The sequence below is a fragment of the Peromyscus eremicus genome, unplaced genomic scaffold (genome assembly GCF_949786415.1).
Source record: "Peromyscus eremicus unplaced genomic scaffold, PerEre_H2_v1 PerEre#2#unplaced_535, whole genome shotgun sequence".
In the NCBI taxonomy this organism is placed as follows: domain Eukaryota; kingdom Metazoa; phylum Chordata; class Mammalia; order Rodentia; family Cricetidae; genus Peromyscus; species Peromyscus eremicus.
In genome coordinates, this window is record NW_026734771.1 from 214,131 (window position 1) to 236,888 (window position 22,758).

Below are 22,758 nucleotides of genomic sequence, written 5' to 3' on the forward strand. Positions count from 1 at the left end.
ATCTCCAGAATTTACTTATCTCAGACCCTAAATCTTGAGCATTGCTTTTAGGCCATAAAGTCCATTCTTATGAGGGATGTCACTTGTTCTTTACAACAGCCTAAGTGACTTCTGTGTCTTCTTAGGACCAAGGCAATTCTGACACCCACTAGCATTATGATTACCACAGTCATTCTCCCCAGATCCTTTTCTTGAGGATTGTTTCTATGTCAACAAGAAACCACCTTACAGATGAAGCTGTATGTATTTTGCAAAGAGCTTCAATGTAAACATGGCCGGGTGGTGGTGGCACACGTCTTTAATCCCAGCACTTGGGAGGCAGAGCCAGGCGGATCTCTGAGTTCGAGGCCAGCCTGATCTACAAAGCAAGTTCCAGGAAAGGCGCAAAGCTACACAGAGAAACCCTGTCTTGAAAAACCAAAGAAAAAAAAATCAATGTAAACATGTCTGAAGCTTTGTTATAGTCATGCAACTGAGTTAATTGTTATCTGAATACTTTTTTCCAAAATTGTACCATGCTTAAATATGGACAAAGTAAAGTAAAATGATCTGGTCCAGACTATGTAAGTACTAGACTATGGAAGTGCTAGTTATGATAACATTGGGCTGAGACGAATTTCATTCTTACCTCACTTTGTTTAATTAACCCCCACAATTACCCCTTGTCTCTGAGATTAATACACCACAGAGGGAATTCAGAATACTAAGGACCCACCATCGCCTAATCAGTAAGTGCACAGAGATGAGTTGCCCAGACAGTTGTTAAAAAAATGAAATTTAAATAGAAAAGAAGTCTATGACAAAATGGTGTCCATCTTCCATCTGGGAAACCCAAATGGAAGCTCTACTGAAATTTTATCTCACTTTAATCGGAATAGTTGTCAACAAGAAACCAAATGACAATAGTAGAGGGAAATGTAAATTAGTGTATCCACTTTGGGAGTGAGTAGGAATGTTCCTTAGGTTATAAAAACAGAACCACCACAGGATGCAGCTGTACCTCATCTGGGTAGTTACATATAGGAATTCCATTCAGCACAGTGCAGGGCTTCCTGCACACTCATGGTAAGTGCAGTATTTTTCATAACAAATGATTTATGGAATTGGTCTAGGTGTTCACCATTAGATTAGAGAATAACAAAATGATGTGAGTATGCTTAATTCAGTACTATTCAATTGTTAAAAAGAATGAACTGTAATTTTCAAAAGAAGAAAATGGATAGAACTGGAAATCATTATACGAAGTGGAAGATGCCAGGACCAGGAAGACAAATATCATCTTTTCTTTCATATGCACTCTAGACCTAAAATTTATTTGTTTTTTTTTTTTTTTTTTTTTTTTTCCGAGACAGGGTTTCTCTGTGTAGTTTTGCGCCTTTCCAGGAACTCACTCGGTAGTCCAGGCTGGCCTCGAACTCACAGAGATCCGCCTGGCTCTGCCTCCCGAGTGCTGGGATTAAAGGCGTGCGCCACCACCGCCCGACTAGACCTAAAATTTAATATTAAGACTTGAGAGAGGAGTGGGGGCTATTTAGATAAAGGATGGGGTCCAAGACAGGGTAAAGAGTATGTGTGAATAAGACCAAATTACATGCTATGAATACATGATTATTTCATAATGAAACTCATAATTTCAATTTGAAGAGAAAAACTAAGTGAAAAGTATGGGTCAAGACTGACCTGTAGTGGGTAGCCATTCCAGCTTTGATCTGAAGTTTCAACCCCCATGGAGACTTCCGCAACCGTCACGCCTACAAGGCGGGGCCAAGGGAGGCGCCTGGAGACCTGAGATCTGGATGGGCGGTGCTCTCACTTGGTTCCGGGACCTTGGACGGTGAAGGTGGGCCAAGCAGAGCTCCAGAGAACACCGCTGGACTGCGATACACCTTCCCCAGACCCCGCGACCTACCGATCCCTTAACTTGTAAGTTACGCCACTAAATAAATCTCCTTTTAGCTACGTGGAGTGGCCATAATAATTACACCAATATCTCCTCACTTGGTTCCGGTTTGTAGGCGTGACGGTTGCCGAAGTCTCAATGGGGGTTGAAACTTCCAGATCAAAGCTGGAATGGCTACCCACTACAGGTCAGTCTTCTGTGATTTCTTTATCAAGTTCTTAGCATTTTAGTGAAATACAAATAAATGGAACAAAGATTTTTGAGACCAAGTTTCTCTATTTTGCTCAGAATGAGTTTGACGTTGTTATTTTCCTGCCTCGGTCCCCTGGTATCAGGAAAAGCAATTCTGAGAAGAAAGATGTTTCCAGAAGAGTGGAATATCTTACCACGAGATTTAAAAAGGAAGGAATAATACCTAGGAAGAAGTGAAATATTTATAAAGCAAGTTTACCATGCAGCAAAAACTCACAGGCTCTAATTTACAGAAGAAGCATAAGCCAAATGAATTATTTTTTAAAGAAAAAAAGCATTCTGAAAAACGTGATTGAGAAAGTTGATCAGAAAACAACCATATTAATAAAGCTAGGACAATCTGATTAGATTTCATATAAATAATGCTTGAAAGGCTGTTTCATGCTGGACTGCTCATTACCCTGGTAATTAGACTTTTCCTTTATGCTAACGTTACTGTTTTTCTTAAGTGATAATTTTAAAAGATAACAGATGTTGGTAAGGATATTGGCAGGAATGTGGGTTGATATAGCTATTCCAGAAAACAGTATAAAGTTTCTAAAGGAATTAATATGAGATCAGAATTGTGATTTAGTAATCCCTCTTCTGGTCAGAAACCTTACAGAAATGGAATCACTGCCATGTAAAGCTTTGTACAGCCTCATGTCCTCTGAATGATCAGTTATAGTAGCCAAGGTTCTCAAATATTCTCTGTTGAGAGACGAGAATACAAATATGGTATACCAGAATATTATTCAATCCTAAAAGAACAAGCTTCTGCCATATGCCACACATAAATGAGCCTAGACATTATGCTAACCAAAAAAGAAAAAAATCTATTATCTTCTGGGATAGAAAATCTGCAGAAATCCAAGTATACATAGATAGACACCAATATCTTTACGTAGAGAAAGAATGGAGAGAGGTGTAGGTCAGGGGACACAAAGTATCAGGTGTACAGAATAACTCCAGGTTTAACGTACAATATAAAGATTATAGCAAAAAAAGTGCCATTAGATGTTAGCTGTTTTGGAAATACTGAGGACTGACTGGTAACTGGAACAATACATACCTTAATTAGCTTAAGTATAATAGTTAGATTTTAACCTGCATGCATTCCACAATTTGCCATGAACCTTAAAGTAATATAAGAAAAATTATAGTGATAGAGTCCCAATGATGTATATAGTAACAAACCCAGCAATAATACTATCAATTAGAGTTGAGCTCTGAGGTTCCAACCAATCCTTCTTTGGGGAAATGTTAGGGTGGAGAGACAAGGCAGATTTCTGAAGATATGTAACAATAATAGAGTATAAAATGAGATCCTGTTTAGCAAACAGAATCTGGGTTAGGCAGTATGCAAATAAGTGTGGACTGAATTGTACCCCCTGCAAAAATACATTAAAACCTCAACCCCAGAATCATACGTGATGATCACTGGAAAAGGAGTCTGAAGTGAGTTGTTAGGGCTGGCCCTACAGTATACAATACAAACTATGACTCGTGCTCCTAACAAAGGGAAACATAAACACAGAAGCAGACAGGCACAGGGAAAATCAACAGGTGGACAGGAAGCTAGAAATCAGGTCATCATGACTAAGAACACCAAAGATTGCTAGTAAACCACCACCAGCTGTTTAGGGTAGGTGGCAGATTCTCTCCTCCAGCTGCCAGAAGAAAACAACAGTGCTCATGCCAGATCTTCTGGCCCCTATAACTGGGAGTGAATAATTTCCATTGTGTAAGGCCAGCGGTGAAGGCAGTGGGAGGGCAGGTCAAAGTGGTCTTGCCTGTCTATGTGCTGATGCCTCTATCAGGAGTGACCAGGTAGGTCTACCTACCCCTTACCTGTCAGGCAAATCGGAGTCCAACACATTTTTACTTCATCTTTACTGTTTCCTCTTTCTTCTATGTGAATAAGTCATTTCAAATTCAGAGTGTTGGTATTCTGATTCATAAATTATTAAGGGTTCAAGAGGTCAAAATATGAGAGAGATATATCAGGAATATCTGGGTCATTTTTTAAAAATACGGAGTTGGGCATCATCTCTCAGCAATATGAACAAGTGGTGGGGTCTATCTACATTTTAAGACTCTAAAATTAAATCTAAAAATGAGATTTCAAAGGTAACGATGAGATAGAGTATTATAAAATATTCTCAGGTCTAATTTCATTCGCTCTGTGATTACACTGTTGTGACATGAATCACATCAGCAGTGTAAGAGCAAGGCTGGCACAGGAAAAAAACATTGCACTTATCTACAATAAATACTTTATGTAAGAAGAGTTGTAAACAGTCTGGTGGAGATGAGCGTAGAACAGTTGGAATGACCCAGAAAGTTATTTTCAGTTTGTAGCAATAGCTAAAACTCTTAGTTCTTATATTTTATAAGAGTATGCTTCATGAGCTCTTAGCAAGAGGATACTTGCTGTTCTGTAACTGTGGCAGTTTAATGTGACACTGACATTATCATCTAATTACCTTAATTTCTTTTGTAAAATAATATATTGAGAGCACCACACTTATGAAGGTTCAAACTTGACAAATATCTTATGAATTCTTGCCGTAAATGCTGAGCGTTACAAAAGGAAATTTAGTACGTACGAGCTCCTAGAAACTATTTACCACTTTAACATTTAACAAGCCATACATTAGCATTTTAAAAGGCATAAAAAATCTACATCTATAAGCGATTTTATTTAATAGGTTAGTGTGGGGCGTTTACCCAACCACCCCCACAGTTCCCCAGAGTTTTCTTGAGTGCGAGCAGCAGGAAATATTAGATAGAAGGATTTATTGCGGAGAATATCGCGGAGATAAACAGATAGAAAATAAAGGATAGCCTCGAGAGGGCCTGGAACCTATTCCAATGGGCCCCGACTGTCTCTGTCCCAGGGTTTTTATAGAGACGCCAAGGGGTGGAGCAAAAGACCTCCTCCCCCAGCACAGCCAAGTGCAGACCATCCCAGACACCTGCACCCAGGCCCGTGGTCCAATCATCCTCTATGAGGACCTGATGGGTAAAGCCACGAGGAACCCGAGAACGGGCTCCCACAGATCCCCCTTTCTTAATATATATAAAAAAATAACTAATAATGGCTTACAGCAATCTCCATAGCTGTTACACCTCCCAGTATGGGAGTAGAGGATGATATAGATGGCATTTCTCTTTTGAATTAGGTCCAAGGTGACTACAGCAGTCTTAGCTGCCTCAAGCCCTTTCTAAGCCAAAAACTCTTAAGGCAACTACAAACTTAAAGAATCCCTTAGCTTCATCATTACCATTAACAGGTTAACATAAACAGTGCTATACATAGCCACAATTCTCTGTCTTACAACTCAAAGCAAACTCTTAACAGAACCATTTGAATTAGCATATATGGTGCTATATATAGTTAACAATTTTCTCCGTCTTACAACTAACTCTTAATCATTTGAATTTTCTGGCTAACACAACATAGGAAAAACTTTGATGTATTCACATCAAACTTAAATATATCCTTAACTCCACAAAACCAGGGTGCATTAATATCAATAGGATAAACATAATTTCTGCAAACATAATTCAACCTTCATTCACTCATAACTCCTTTTCTTTATAATTTTTTAAACAAAATCTCAAACCTACTTAGAAAAAACACCAAACTTATACAATTCCTACAAACCATTATTGAAAAGCAGTCTTCTCAATCTAACCATGAACACTTTGAAAACTTTTAGCAAAACATCCAAAAGCAGTTTCTTAATAAAACTCTTTACACTTTAGAAGTAGTCTCTTAATATACCCCATTTGCATTTCTTACTAACAAAAACATGACATTAATTCACTCAAACAACATTTGAAATTAGACTAAGGAATATTAACTCTCCCCCTCTTCTTTATAATTTAAGCAAAATCTCAAGCTTAGTTAGAAAACCCAAACTTCTGTTTAAACAGTTCCGTTTGTAACACAAACCAGTTCCATAGTAATTCCATTTTACATAAACAGTTCCACAAAACAATTCATGAATCACCAGTTAATAAAGCATATATGCATACACAAAACTGCATCTTGATTCTAGGTAGAAATAAATTTCTTCATTTAAACAGTTCCATTTTTAACCCAATTCCAGCAAACAGTTCTAGGTCATTACTATGAATAAACTCAAAATTGTCCCATTGCATGAAATCTCTATTGTTCATTTCATTTCTTAAGTCCCAAAATTCAAATGATAAATTCTGGTACGAGCCTTGCAAATATGAAGAAATCCATAACCAAAATCTTTGTAGTTTTATCTCATTTTAAGTTCAAAAAGTTCAAACAAGAAATAAATTCTAGTATCAGGCTTTCACTTCCAAATATGAAGAGATGGTTTTCAACCAAAACTTTTTGCCGTTAACAATTTTACTTCAAACAAGCGTCTCTGCAACTTTTGTTCTCACAGACAGAGACCTTTTTAGGTACAGTAGTAGTCTAAACTGCACCGTTTTTTGATGTTAGCTCAGGTTTTTCTGTGTTGCGTCGATTTTCCACGGATCTCAGCTGTGGATACCTTGTGCTGGTTCTGGCGTCCGCCATTCTTAGCTTCTTAGCGGCTTCTGGAGCTTTTGAAACCATTCAGACTGCCTGCTTTGCAGTCTGCTAGGACACTACCTTCTGTGTGTCTCAGGTTCTTTCACCATATACATTAAGAATAGACTCACACTTAACATATACACTTTTTTACAAACTCACATATAACCTTTTTACAAACTCACATGTAACGTATTAACATCTACTTATTTATACTCCTTAAGGAAACTATAGAACTACTTTAGCAAATATATTTCTTATTACTTCTTATGTACTTACTTAAACTTACATTTACAACTAGCATCTTTACTTATTACAAGCTTATTACTACATGTCTTAAGACTATATTAGATACTTCTTGCAAGCTTATATTCTTAAAGGATCTATAGATCTATTTTACAAACTTATATAGGGCTACCATTAGCATATATTTAACTTAGCAAACACCTAAAGATTTTTTAACACAGATCTAACAAGAGAATTTTTACAAACTCACATATCTTATTTTCATCTTTTTCTATTTCTTACTCTTAATTATTAGTACTATTTCTATTAGACAGATTCTCTTAACTAGACAGGAAGTATGTACATCATTTCTAAAGTTTAGAGTTTTTAGTCAGCTTTGTTATAAAACACTGGGATTTAGTGAGTGTTGTTATAGAATTGTGATAGTTGTTGCTAGGGGACTGTAACCTTCCCAGGATGACGCCACACTCCAAAGTTGCCAGTTCTCTCAGCCGTTCCGGACCGGCAGAGATGCACTGTCAGCGGTAGACGGTTTTTAACTAGAGGCTGTCCCTTCACCCAGATTCATAATAGTTCCCCTAAGTGCTTCAATTCAGACAAATGTTTCTATTACAGCAGTACTCTTGGTTTGTTCTACCGAAAAACTTCCCTTCACGCTGACGGTGAAATTACCGTATTTAGCTGCTGTAAGCTCTTTGCCAAATATCGCACAGTTATTAGGTGATATAAAGTATTTTTCCAAAGGAGCTAGTAAAGCCAAAAGCGGCACAGCTCAGAACTCTATTTCCTCACTGTTTGCATTAACCAGTGACAAAACCTCAGAAACACTAATCGAGCCACTTTCATTCTGGTTCCTTTATAGGAACGTCATTGGAGCTGACTTTTCCTTAGTTCCACGCTTCTTACCAGACGCTCCGGTAAACACCGAGTTTCATTCTCCTCTTGTGAAAAAACACAAACATGTCCTAGACCCCATATTAACACAGGGTTAGTACCCTTCCATAATCCCAAGCAGGGTTCTTTCTATTTCTCATTACCCTCAGCTAAAGGACCAGGAAGATTGGAGTGAACTCTAATATGGCCCACAAAGCATGGCAGCTTTCTTTTGTGGAATAGTGTCTTGGATTTGTTGAAACATTTTGACTGGATTGTTGTTAGTTCCAGTATTTTTACCAAAACTTACTATTCAAAGGAGTTAAGAACATAGATGTTCTTTCATGAAACATATCCTTCATTAGCTTACTCTGAGAAAAAGCATTTTCAGGATTTAGTATTTTCACTTCATTAGCTTTAACTCCTGATATTAGCACCTGTGATATTTAGCATTGATTTCTTATAAGGAACTTTCAGGTGAAGCAACTCTTTTGTAAGACAGCTTTTCTGAAGTTTGTTTCCCATCTATAAAGCAGTCATTTTTTTGAATGCCTGTTTCTTATCCCCTTAATTAGATTTGCAAAGGAATTACTCATTGCAGGCAGTTTGTTCAAAAGGCAAAGAACTTTTTTAATTTCAACATTAGTTTCTTCATATCTAAGACAATGTTCAGTGTATAAACTGCTTTCCCTTGTTTTAAGGATTTTAAGGTAGCTTGTTTGGTCTTATAGGTAGCTTTTTGTCATCCAACTACCATAAAAACTTTGCACAGCTATTAGGGTAAATAAGGCATTTTACCAAGGGAGCCCCAAACCGTGAAGCGCCTAGTTCCATATCCTTTCAATTTTTCATTGGAACTGATATTTAAACTCCTAGACGATTTTCCTTATTCTTTTAAAAGCTGTATTTTCAGTTTACCATGAAAGTATTTTTGAGCTGACAAACGTGTTTCAAGGCAATGTCACCATCTTTAGTGGAAAAACTACCTTTCCCAGAAAGCATTTCCCTTATATCAGTCCATAATAGTATCAGTCCCTTATATCACATCCCTTTTATCGGTCATTTCCCATAGCTCTTTTTGGGTCTGAGAGTCAACTTTTAAGTTCTTTTTTACCAGACTTGCTTACAAATTCTTGCCCGGGAAGTTTGAACAAAGTTTTCTGCTTTTGCAACGGGAGATTTGAACAAGCATTTTACATTTTTAATTATGGGACATTGGGAGGTTTCTGGTCTCTCCTCAGCTGGCTTTAACAGGTGTCTCTCCTTTAATTGACACTGGCCCCCAAATCAGAACTGCACCTGCCTCGTTAGCGCGCATTGAGGTGGGCAATTTCTGATAGCAACTTTCCTCGGGGCTTGTGTTTGTCTTAGCCAGTCAGTGAAAAACATTCACAACAGTTTTTTCATAGCTCTTTCAGAGAGATTTTCTCCCACTGATCTATCTCGTTTTGCTTGTTCCTTCCTTCCCCAGATGCAGAGCTTCAAGTATCTGCGGCTCTGTACCTCTGCTAGCTGCCCTTGGAAGTAGGGGCTTTTTTTTTTCTTCCCCCCGAATCTGCCTCAAATTCTAGCAGCTTTTTCAGGTCATATTTTTCTGGGGAGGAATCGGTCCCTTCTGTTTCTTTAGAGTCTTTCTTCCAGACAGTTTCCAGTTTGGTCTCAGTTTATCCCCTCTACCCCAGAAACAGTTTCCGACACTACAGTGGCGGCTTTCCCTGCTACTGAAGGTAAGGCTTTTTGTCCGTTTGTTTTCTGGGTCTGTGTGGTTTGCCTACAGACTGAAAATCTAACAAGGGAGGTTTTTGCCATTTCTAAACTCCCATTAGGACAGGTGTTTTGCCTTATCAGACCTTCACCTGGCCCAGTCCCCCAGTGGGTTGCATTTGCTTGTCTGGTTGCTCAAGGACAGAGCTTATTCCAGAGGCAATCACCCCTCAGGGCTACACTCCCTCATCTCAGGGGAGTCAGTTGAAACAAAGCTTTTCTCTAAGAGGTGTTTTCTCTGACAGAAAAGAAAGCTTTACTCCTGGATAGTGCTGTTCTGCCCTGGCTGGGCTCTTTCCCCAGACAGCGTTCTGACTCAGCAGCACAACTGCTTCAGACACAGTTCAGCTTTACTGTTTTCCCAGAAAGGTCCTTACTGATAGGAAAGCTTTTTTCAGATGTCTTTTTGCAGCAGTGGACCTACCAACCCGGGACTTGTAGGAAAGTGGACAACTGTGCCGTTCCCACTGGCTTTAGTTTTGGTTGTTCATTAGCAACCTTCCCCTGGGTCCTGCACCTTCCTGCCTCAGCTCTGTGCTCCAGGAAGTTTGCAACTGCAGGAACCCTAGTATCCCTGAAATGCACTCCAACTCAGAGAAGCTGCTGGCCAGTCCCTCTGGGTTTTTGCTCAGAAGAGAGGATACAAAGCTAACAGTTTGCATTGCTTCAGGGGATCTTTGCATTAGGATGATTAGGAGACCTTTTCATTCTGAAATGCTCAACTCAGAAACAAAACCCTTGATGCCTCAGCTCGGTTGTAACTGAGAAGCTTGGCTTTTTTGCTTTTCTCAGGTAAAGTTTCTGGCCCTTTTGGGCTCTCTGTAGCTCTTTACCCACACTCTCCCAAGCATTTCCCTCAGGGTACTCTGACCCAATGTCTTTTACTAGCTTGAAGAGACAGTTTAGAAGAGGTTTTTAGGAACTTGTCCCTGCCTCCTGCATTGCAGGGAGGATTTTTAAAGCTTGAAAGAGAACTTAGAGGTTTTGCTGTCTTAAGAGGTTTGTTGTTTTCCCTTTGAGCTAATCACAGGTGGTCCCCATACTAATATCTTCAGGTGATTCTAATTTTTGTCCTTCTGAGAGAAAGTTAAAGGCTTTAGTTTTTAAGTTTAAGAGAGCTTTTAAGATAGAGGCTTTTTAGAGTTTTTTTTCCACCAAATTTTCCAAGAAAAGCTTTATAGTTTGAGAAAGATTTTTTCCCCCCAGGAGAAAGACCAACTTTTCCCAAAACTTCCCAACTTTAAACTTTGACTTCTTACACCCCCATTTTTGCCTCAGGGAGAAATCACTTTCTCCTGCAGCTTGGACTTAGCATTTCAGCTGTCCCCAGGACAAAAGCTTCCATAGGAAACTTACTCTTCCCCATAAGCTCGAAGAAGAGCTTTTTTACTACCCAAATAGCCCAAAGATTTTTTCCCCCAGTTTTCATTCAGAGCCCCCAAGTTAGAAAATTGAAGAGTTTTTCTGTCTAGTTGCCTTATTTTTTCCTACACAATCTTACACTTCTAAGTTTTTCCTACACTATTTTACTACCCTATGCCTTATACTTATTTTTCACAGATAGAAATTGAGAAAGGGATAGAAGATAGAAAATTTTGACAGAAGAGAATTTCGCTGCAGCATCGGACATCCTTCCAGTCCGCTTTCCTTTACTCTCGAGGATAAAACCCCTGCCTCTCAATATATATAAAAAATATATATTTTCCATAACACCGGCATGCCTTATCCACTGGCAGGGCTGAACTCAGCACTTTCGCCAAAAACTCTGTAATAAAACTATTATTTTCCTTTATCTTTAGTCCCTATTACTTTGTCTTTAGTCCCTGTTCATTTGTCTTTTAGTCCCCCCTTCTTTTTTAGTCCCCCCTTTTTTTCTTTAGTCCCTTTTTTCTTTTTTCTTTAGTCCCTGTTCTTGGCGCCATTCTGTGGGGCGTTTACCCAACCACCCCCACAGTTCCCCAGAGTTTTCTTGAGTGCGAGCAGCAGGAAATATTAGATAGAAGGATTTATTGCGGAGAATATCGCGGAGATAAACAGATAGAAAATAAAGGATAGCCTCGAGAGGGCCTGGAACCTATTCCAATGGGCCCCGACTGTCTCTGCCCCAGGGTTTTTATAGAGACGCCAAGGGGTGGAGCAAAAGACCTCTTCCCCCAGCACAGCCAAGTGCAGACCATCCCAGACACCTGCACCCAGGCCCGTGGTCCAATCATCCTCTATGAGGACCTGATGGGTAAAGCCACGAGGAACCCGAGAACGGGCTCCCACAGGTTAGCAACGTAGGTTTTATTCAACAGAAGGGGAGCGGTGCTAATAAAATGAGTACTGAGCTCAGTAAAAGTAATTTATACAACAGGAGCTTAGCTGGTGATTTGAGGGCAACTTTCGGTTACATGCAGTGGTTTTATTTGTTCCTAAAATTCATTTTTGCTCCATAGCCTCAAATAATTAGGATTGATAATCTCCTCAGAGGCAGAAGCAAGGCAAATGTGACCTTCCAACGTGTGACCGCCTTGAGAGGACCATGCTTAATTTTAAAGCAGCATTTAGTTCATCATATAGTAAACCATGGATCTGACAAATGAAATAAGCCCCGTGTTTACTCTGATCCTGTGTTCATGAAATGTACAGCAAACAGATCAACAGCTAATTTAGTGACAGCATTAAATAGAGGTAAAATTATCAAGTAATAAGATAGCAAAAATGAAACAGAATATTCTTTTTAAAATTAATTTATTTTAGAAAGTTTTTTTTCATTTTACATACCAATCCTAGTTCCCCCTCCCTCCCCTTCTCCTGCTCCCCCCACCTCCCCTATTGCACCCCCCTTCCTCTCCTCAGAGAAGATAAGGCCTTCCTTGCAGAGTCAACAAAGTCTGGCATACTAAGTTGAGGCAGGATCAAGGCCCTCCCACTGTGTCACGGCTGAGCAAGGTGTCCCACCCTAAGGACTGTGTTCCAAAAAGCCATTTTATGCACTTGGGATAAGTCTTGGCCCCACTGCCAGTGGCTTCCCAAACAGATCTAGCCACATAACTGTCACCCACATTCAGAGGACCTAGTTCAGTCCCAGGCATGGAGCAGAATATTTTTGTGCAATTACTTCTTTCTTTCCCCCTTTGAAAGTGGTACACATCTTGGCAAGTAGAGTAACTAACTGCAAGTTACATCCATATAGCAGCCTAGTATACAAAATTAACTTTTCACACAGTGGTTCTCAACCTTCCTAGTGCAATGACCCTTTAATACAGTTCCTCATGTTGTGGTGAGCCCAGCTGTAAAACTATTTCTGTTGCTACTTCTTAACTGTAATTTCATTACTGTTTTGAATATTAATGCAAATATCTGATATCCAGGATATCTGATATGAAACCCCCAAAGGTGCCATGACCCACAGGTTGAGAACTACTCTTTTTTGTTGCTGTTGTTTTGTTTTTTGTTTCTTTTTTTTTTATTAAGAAAGTTTCTGTTTCTTTTACATACCAACCACAGATTCCCTTCTCTTTCCTCCTCTCCCCTCAACCCATTCCCACCTCCTCCAAGGCAAGTCCTTCCATGGGGAGTCAGCAGAGACTGGTACATTCAGCTGAAGCAGGTCCAAGGCCCTTTCCCTCCACAAAGTTGTGTAAGGTGTCCCACTATAGGCACTGGGCTCCAAAAAGGCTGCTCATGCACCAGGAACAGATCCCGATCCCACTGCCAGGGGCACCTTAAGCAGGTCAAGCTACACAACTGTCTCACCTACTGTTTCAGACGGAGAATTTTGAATCAAAAGTGGACCCACAGTAGATGGCAGGGGTACAATCAAAACTTGTATAAGAAAAACTTAGGGGTATTGGAAAGAACTGCCCAAATGAGAGCGTCTCCAAGCATTGGCTGTGCTTGCTGTTGTCAAAGGAAACAACTCAGAAATAGAAATTCCAGTTGAGGAGTCCTGAAATTATGAAATCCTGAGTGGAAACACTCCTTGCCAGATTTATCATCTTCCATAAGGTATGCTTTTAAGTATCTTTTCCATAGAAATTGATTGATTAGCTGGAATTAAGTCAGTAGAACTGTAATCATTACTAAGTTGTAAAAGTGCCCTGATGTCTTCAATAACTGAGTCATCTATTATTACACTTCAGCATATAGATATTGTAGTATTAATGTTTTGTATGTATATTATCTATACTATCAATTGGAGGTGCTAAAGCTTTTTCATAAGAAATGCTTTATCGTTTATATATCTTATGGGTTGCAAAATATTACAACTGCTTTGCAAGTAATTGAGGAACTTTAAAGAAAATTTACAGACTCTGTGATTATATTTATATGTCTCCCAGAAAAAGACAAAATCTAAGGACAGAACTCTGAGCAGTGGGTTCCATGGGTGCGGTGGGGCAATGGTTTGGTATCAAAGAAACATGCCAGCTGTGTTAGGAGATGGGATGCTTTACTCCTCCGCTGAGGTGGTGGAAACAGTTCTGTCACAATTGTTCACTCATACATCTAAGGGGAAATTTATACATGAATATTCTGATATCACCTGGATTGTTAAAAGCATTATACAAAGAATAAAGTGAAAACTACCTGTTACTTCATCCCTCAGAAATATTAGCTATCAATATTCTCCTTCTTGTGGTTATTCTAGGGTTAGGTTACATCAACACATATTTTTCTTTTCTTTTTCTTTTTTGCTTTTTCAAGGCAAGGTTTCTCTGTGCAAGTATTAGCTGTCCTGGAATTCGATTTGTACACTAGGCTGGCCTCAAACTCACAGAGATTCGCCTGCCTCTGTCTCACAAGGGCTGGGATTAAAGACGTGCACCACCACTGCCCTGCTAACATGTATTTTTCTAAAAAAAAAAAAAAAAAAAGACCCCAATTTATAAGCTACTTCATAACTGTTTTCAATAAATTATGTATCATAAGCAGTCTTGATTTTTAATGAAGACTCTTAGCAGCATATTTGGTAGTAATTATATTCTTTGCTTGTGTTAATAATCTAGTATTATATTTATGTTGCCTCTAAGTATTTAATTGTGGAATAATATTCTCATCTATGCTTACCTAAACATTTATATATCTGTATGTACTTGGGTGGTGGTTTGATTAGATTGCATAACTACCCATTAACTTTCAGAATTCAGACTGGAAAATATATGAAGTCATGGTATTACACTTCCAGCATCGACATCAGATGCTTATCATTTCTATATTTAATTTAGATCATTAAGTAATTCTAAATAAATAACCATTAAAATAATTCTAGAAAGGTAGAGTATTCCTCAGTTTTCTGAACCTAGACAAGAAGCAGAGTCTTGCTTGTACTGTGGACAAGGTGTATCCCTGAGCCCCAAATATTACCCATTCTAATTGATAGTGGTATCCTGAGAAGTTCCAAAGACCAAAGGAGGCAGGGTTTAGCTGTAGGAATATGTCATTATGGGTATGTCTTTGGGGACTCTAGATTGTCTCCTTTATTTTCTGCTTTTGGACTAGCCTGTAGTGAACAGTTTCCTTCCACAGTGTCTTTCAGTCCAGGCCCAGGACCTTTGAATCGGCACACCGCAGACCCAACTGCTTCAACCAAGGAGCAAAATTTAAATATATGCTAACTAAATATTTTTTTTCTGTTCTAGGATATTTGTATACTGAAACTGACTCATAATCCCGCTAATCATTTCACATCTGGAAGTAGAAGTTTGACGTTAAGACACGATGTTTTTTTAACATCACATTTTGTGGATGTTTTTAACTTTTAAAAATGTCTCTAGTATTTGGATATATGTAGTCTTTGTATTCATTCTGCATGTTGTCTACAAATCTTGAGTGTTTCTTCATCCAGCCTTCCTTGCCTTTACATAACCTGATGAAGTTTGTCTTTCCATTGTTCTGTGATCTGGCGAGGGACAGGGATTATTCTTCCCTGTTCTAGCAGTGGGGCCACCATAGGAGCAGTGGACTCTTGCAGCATCACTTTTGTTCTTCGGGAACCCCAAAAAGCTGGAGGTCAGAATGCCGAGAGCTGTCGTGACTGCTGACTCCTGAGGCTCTTGGTCCTGTGCACAGGTCTGTAGAAACATGTTCCTATTAAAGTTCTCTTTGTTTAACCTTTTTATATATGTTATATATATATATATGTTTTATATATGTTTTATGTATGTTATAACCCTAAGAAATACAAGAGTGAAGCAAAGGGCAACAAGTTAACTAATGAAATAACCATATTGTCAATGGAAATTTACTAAGAATTCAGTAGTAATGCTTTGTGTGTTTGTGAAATAGGGATCACACCAATGGTGTGTAGAAAACTTAAGAGAATCAAATTTAATAGAATATCTCAAGATTGAAAATAATGAAATATAGGAAAGAATGGAGGAACATTAACCAAAAGATGACAATAAGGTAAAGAAAATCTTAATAAATAATCTTTGTGCTCTCTGTACAAGACAGCCACAATTAGCAAACAAAAACAAAGGATGTCCAAGCAAATTTGAATTTCAAATAAGCAATGAGTAATTTTGCTGTAAGTATTTTGTCTGAAATGCAAATTCCATTTGGCATTCTCTATTTTATTTGGCAACTGTTGTCTTTGTACATAATTCATTAGCACAGTCTAGCACTTTCCAAAATTTCTTGATTTTTCTACTGAAAATTCAAGAAATGACAAGTGTCCTGGAGGCAAGTGGATCAAGTCAAGTGGATCAAGAAGTCAAGTGGCTCAAGAGCTAGTCTAGAACGACTTGTAGAGAGGCAAATCATCCAAACAACGTGCTAAGAATCAGAGTGATTAGGCAGGGAGACAGGGCAGGAATTCTGCATGTGGAGTCACTAATAAGAAATATATTCTTATGATGATTCTGAAGGAGCTGTAACAAATTGTACTGCATAAGAAAGAATACAAAGTTTAAATATGTGGCATTGGGTTGTGGTTTGATAACAGAGCTATGAAATAAAAACTAGATTATTCAAGAAGGTAGGCACTAGTAGAAATATTATAAACATTTAGGAAGAGGTCAAATCAGTGGAAAGAGAAAAATATCATCCTGGACATCAGGATTTGTGTTCTAGTTTGGCTCTGAACAAGCCCTAGTCTTTCCAGACTTCATTATTTTAACTACAAGGTGAATTTTGGCTAATGTAGAGTTTTCTACAATCCAGAAATCCAAGTGGAACTATACATCAGAGAATAGAGCAGGAAATCTTCCCAGTTACAACAGCAACCACTGTTTCAGAATCAGGAATTCAAGATTCAAGTTAAACAACATCTAGGAGATGCTGGTACTTAGGTGGAAATCTCTGCAGTGTGCCTTGGGCCTCTGTTAAGTATTGGCATATCAGCAGTAGAGATCAAGCATCTCTGTATAAGGGAGGCAGGTTTCTAACACTGCACAAAGCCAGTAACTATGGAACAAGCATAGAGATAAACCAAATGAAGAACCGCTTTTAATTTTAATGAAATGGAAGAGAAAAACATAAAACACCTGGGCTGGTGTGATGAGTCAGTGATTGCAATCAGAGTAGTAGACAAGGTATGGGATGACTAAAATTAATCATGTTTGAAAAAGACACATACACACACATATATAGTCATTTAAAAAATATTCATAGAATAATAACTATGAATATGTACATATTCATCTAACAAAGTATATATATATATTATATACATTTATATTCATATAAAAAGTTTCTTTGAAGTTACATCAAGGCATTATGCTCATCGTTAAGAGCCATATGTTGACAAATGAAAAACCCAGTGCCAGATGTGGGCTATCTTCCCCTCCCCACTTGCTGGTCACTGGTGTTGTAGCGAGCTCCTGAATCAATACATGCTATTCTTATTGTGCTTGCTTGCCCACCAGAACTCTATTGCATGACCTTGTTACTGAAGACAACGCACATTGTTCACAGGACATGGAGAAACAAAGTTGTACTAAATAGAAAGCTTCCTTCTTTGTGGCTAACTTTCATAGTACTTGAAGATATGATGTAGGCTGCCTAGGGGAAACAATCACCAACCATCTTATCAAAATAATAATAATAATGACAAGTTACTAACGTGAACTCTTGAGTGTAATAATGTCATGAATGTTATGGGATCACCAACCGCTCTTTGATTGGATTTAAGGCCTTCTACACAGGAACAAATATATTCATTGTACTGTAAATCTGACCAACAAGTCATGGTGGGGAAACTCACAAGCCAATGGGTGGATTACTACTATCACCTTGTTAAATGCAGGTAGTATCAAACTACCTTCAGAATTCATATTTCAATACTCACATGATATTAAAGCTGTCAGATCTCAAAGAAGTTTCTTTATGCAGAGGATGATTATTAACAAAGGAACTCACAACTGGTCAAAGTGCAGAGGTTAAGTGTCAGTGGAATCTTCAGCCATTCATGAGAAACCTTTATCACTGCCACATCCCCCAAGGATAAGGCACCAATATTGAAAAAGAGGCTAGATGACTGGAAGTGCCAGAGTTTGGGGAGGACTAACACAAAGCATTGTCTTCTGGATGTGATATCACTGTTGCTCTCATAAACTCACAGTAGCCATGGTTTGCCTGAGCAAGATCTAGCCAAGGTTAAGCCAATCAACATTCTATCATGATGGGAAAGGGTTTCATGAGCCCCATTCCTAACTGAGGAAGTATGGACACTTGATGGTTAAAGAAGAAAAAAATCGGTTTTCTGTATAGTATGGCTCTTGTTAGGTCAATTGTGCTCTAGTGTATGGTCCCAGACCCAGGAATACATGGGAAGCACAGAGTATGGTCCCACACCCAAGAATAATACATGGGCAGTACAGTGTATGGTCCCAGACCCAGAAATACATGGGCAGCACAGTGTGTGGTCCCAGACCCAGGAATACATCAGCATCACAAATTGGACTCAACATATTCTTAAAAGAAAACAAACAAAAATGAAACCATAAAACTGGAGTAGTAGGGTAATAGTGACTTCTTCATCATAATGGATTCTAATCCTGAAATTTGAGCCCAAATAAACTCTTCCTTCCTTGGTTTGTGTTTACTAGGTATATTCTTGCAGTGTAAGACAAGTAACTATCAGACCATGCTATAAGACAAACTTAAGAAAAACAACCATAAAACCCATTAAACCTTCTCTGTGACTTATACTGGAAGAGAATAAACAAGTCAGAGACTGAGTAGGGGAGAGAAGAATTCCATGGATTTCACCTTCCTTTAGAGAAGAGAGAGAAATTATATATATATATATATATATATATATATATATATATATATATATATATATATATATATATATCAGCAGCTCTGGGAAAAGAATTCTATGAAAAATTTCTGAGACTAAATACTTAATTTATGGGCTTAAGTCTCTAGTGCTCTGACATTTGATTCACATAAAATGTGTAGGACTAGACATTGCACAATAAGATATATATATGTGCAAATGATGACTTTATTTTGAAAGTGAAAAAACTCTGAAACAGTAAGTGTGAAAAGATGCAAAGGTGATTTTTTTATGCTGCAGAGTTAATTCACATACCAGGGTGAAATGTTATGGGCTTATGTTTGATTCCATTATAAGAGATCCATTTTGATAGACCTCATTAGAGACATGCTAGAGTTATAGGTCCATCGAAGACAGAAAGAGATGTAAACAAGCACACAAGTGAAAGAAAAACCTCACTAAGCAATCAGAGGCATGAATCTCCTAAAATATGCATTGAAGTCTAGGAAGAAACTACATTTAAACAGAATTGTTAAACCTACATAAAGAACAGCCAGCTTGTGCAATGTCAGAAGAACAAGAAACCACTAAGTCATTTCCTGCCCTTTTTTCTGTGCAAATATGGACATTTCAGAATCTACTTGCAGTAAGATAAGGAGAAATCTACTCCTAGGCTCCAAATCCAAGAACATATAAAAAAAAGGAAAGAAAGAAAAAAAAGAAAGAAAGAAAAAAAGAGAGGGAATGAAAGGAAGGAAGGAAGGAAGGAAGGAAGGAAGGAAGGAAGGAAGGAAGGAAGGAAGGAAGGAAGGAATCATCCACTATGATTTACTAGGCTTCCTCCCAGAGATGCAGGAATAGTTCTATGTAAATTGATAAATATCTCCAACCCATAAACAAACTGAAAGACAAAAGAACAGAAGATCATCTCATTAGATGCAGAAAAGTCCTTTGACGAAATCCAACACACCTTCATGATAAAAAGTCTTAGAGAGACTAAGGATGCAAGACACATTGTAAACATATTAAAGGTAGTTTATAGCAAGTCTATAGCCAGCATTAAATTAAATGGAGAGAAACTCAAAGCCATTCCACTACAATCAGGAAAAAGACAAGGCTGACAACCCTCTTCATAGCTATTCAGTATAGTACTTAAAGTCTTAGATAGAACAATGAAACAACTGAAGGAGATCAAGAGGATACAATTTGGAAGGGAAGAATTCAAAGTTTCTTTATTTGCAGGTGATATGATAATATACATAAGTGACCCCAAGAATTCCACCACAGAACTCTAACAGCTGATAAACAATTTCCAAGTAGCTGGACACAAAATTAACTCACAAAAATCAGTAACCCTCCTATGTACAAATGACAAACGGATTAAGAAAGAAATCAAGGAAACAACAGTTTTCACAATAGCCTCAAATAATGTGAAACATCTTGGTTAGGGTTACTAACTCTAGTCAAGCAAGTAAAAGACTTTTATTTATTTATTTAGTTATTTATTTAGTTATTTATTTATTTATTTTGGGTTTTCGAGACAGGGTTTCTCTGTGTAGCTTTGCGCCTTTCCTGGAACTCACTTGGTAGCCCAGGCTGGCCTCGAACTCACAGAGATCTGCCGGCCTCTGCCTCCCAAGTGCTGGGATTAAAGGCATGCGCCACCACCGCCCGGCTAAGTGAAAGACTTTTGTGATAAGAACTTAAAGTCTTTGAAGAAAGAAATTGAGGAAGATATCAGAAGATGGAAAGATCTTCCGTGCTCATGGATTGGTAAACTAGCCATCTTATCAAAACAAATGCAAACTACAAGTTCAGTGAAATATCCATCAAAATTCCAATAGAATTTTTTACAGATTTTCAAAGGATAAATTTCAACTTCATGTGAAAACACCAACAACCCAGGATAGCTGTGAAATCCTAAATAATAAAAGGACTTTTGGAGGAATCACAACCCTTGATTTCAAGTTGTACTATAAATCTAGAGTAATTAAAAAAAAAAGTATGGTATGGTGAAAAAAAAGACAGTCATATTGATCAATGGAATTGAATTGATGACCTAGACGTAAATCCACACACCTATGAACACCTGATTTTTTATAAAGAAGCCAGAGTCACACATTGGAAAATGACAGCATCTTCAACAAATGGTTGGGCGAATTGGATGGCTACATTTAGAAGAATGAAAATATGTCCATGTTTAGAACCCTGAACAAAATTCAAGTACAAATGAAAACTGATACCCTGAACCTGATAGAAGAGAAAGTAGGGAATAACTTTTGAATTCATTGGCACAGGGTAAGACTTCAGGGTAGTACACAAGTATTATAGGCACTAAGGTTAACAATTAAAAAAAGGGACTTCAGGAAGCCAAAAATTTCTGTAAGGCATAAGACACCATCATTTGGACAAAGAAGTAGCCTACAGGATGGGAGAAGATTTTTACCAACTCCACATCCAATAGAAGACTAATATCCAAAATATATAGAGAATTCAAGAAACTAGATAACAAAAAACCAAATAATCCAATTTTAAAATGGGGTACATATCCAAGCTGAGAAATATCAATAATGGAAACTTGAATGGCTCAGAAACACTCAAAGAAATGTTTAATATCCTGAGTAATATCAGGGAAATGCAAATAAAAACTACTTTGAAATTCCATTTTACCATTTTCAAATGGCTAAGATCAATAACACAAGTGACAGCTCATGCTGGTGAGGATGTGAAATAAGAGAACACTCACATATTGCTGGTAGGGCTTCAGTCTTGTTCAGGGACTATGGAAATCAATATGGCGATTCCTCAGGAAGCTGGAAATCAATCTACCTCAAGATCCAACCATGCCACTATTGGACATATACCCAAAAGACACTTCATCCTACCACAAAGACATTTACTCAGTCATGTTCATTACTTTTCTCTTCATAATAGAAGAAGCTGGAAACAACCTAGATATTCCTCAACAGAAGAATTGATAACAAAAATGTAATATATTTACACAATTGAGAGTTACTTAGCTTAGAACAAAATGGCATAATGAAATTTGCAGGCAAGTGGATTGTACTAGAAAAATTCTTCCCGAGTGTGGTTACCTAGACCTAGAAAGATAAATCTGGTATGTATTCACCTATATGTGGATATTAGGCATTAAATAAATGACAATCAACCTACAATCCATAGACCCAGAAAGGTTAGGTATAGAGGAAGTGATTGGGGTGTGTGGCACATGGATCTCTCTGGGTGGGAGAAATAGAATAGATATTAGAGGTGAGTTGGGGACAGGTGGGTATAGAAATGGAAGGACCAGATAGGGAGTGGGAGAGGAGATAGGGTTGAGGAAGGCAATGTGGAGAGAGGCAGATGCTTATGGGAGACATTCCAGGAATGATATAGAAATCCAGTGAAGTCAAAACTTCATAAATATATGAAGACGATCCTCATGAGGTCTCCTAATAATAAAGGATGTTTTCTTAGTCATTGATGGGAGAGGGCCCAGCCCATATTGGGAGAGGGCCCAGCCCATCTTGGGAGGTGCCATCTCGAGGCTGTTGGTGCTGGGTTCTATAAGAAAGCCTAAGAAACCAGTTGAGTTTAACAATAATGAGCAAGCCAGTAAGCAGAACCCCTCCACAGAGTCTGTATTTGCTCCTGCCTCTAGGTCCCTGCTCTGTTTGAGTTCCTGCCTTGGCTTTCTTCAGTTATGGACTGCAATATTGACGTGTAAGCCAAACAAATCCTTTCCTTTATAATTTGCATTTGGTCATGGTATTTCATTGCAGCAATAGAAACCATAAGACAGCCAAATAAACAAAATTGAGGAATTTTTCTCAGTGAGTGCCTTGCAAGAAATAGTAAAATAAATTATTTTAAATAATAAAATAAAATTAAATATGTCAAAAATGAATTTGTATTTTTTTTAAAAAAAGAGTGTTTTTGGATACAGTAAGTGAAGCAAAATAACATATTTTTCATTAT

General features: G+C 38.1%; 2 long non-coding RNA genes across 10 annotated transcripts in view; one reads left to right on the forward strand and one right to left on the reverse strand.

Moving 5' to 3' along the window:
- Nucleotides 1–2,032, reverse strand: part of LOC131901856 (uncharacterized) — a 38,071-nt gene extending 36,039 nt beyond the window's left edge. For both annotated transcript variants that reach the window (XR_009376916.1, XR_009376917.1), the window contains exon 1: nt 1,681–2,032. This is a non-coding gene — a long non-coding RNA (uncharacterized LOC131901856). The remainder of the gene's footprint in view (nt 1–1,680) is intronic.
- Nucleotides 1,529–22,501, forward strand: LOC131901855 (uncharacterized). Of its 8 annotated transcripts, none has more exons than XR_009376909.1 (5): nt 1,529–1,923; nt 2,016–2,087; nt 13,326–13,565; nt 15,493–15,626; nt 22,442–22,501. It is a non-coding gene; the product is annotated as an uncharacterized LOC131901855 (long non-coding RNA). The 8 variants fall into 8 exon arrangements; XR_009376910.1 differs by having other exon boundaries at nt 15,496–15,626; XR_009376913.1 differs by having other exon boundaries at nt 13,470–13,565.
- Nucleotides 22,502–22,758: the final 257 nt, after the last annotated feature.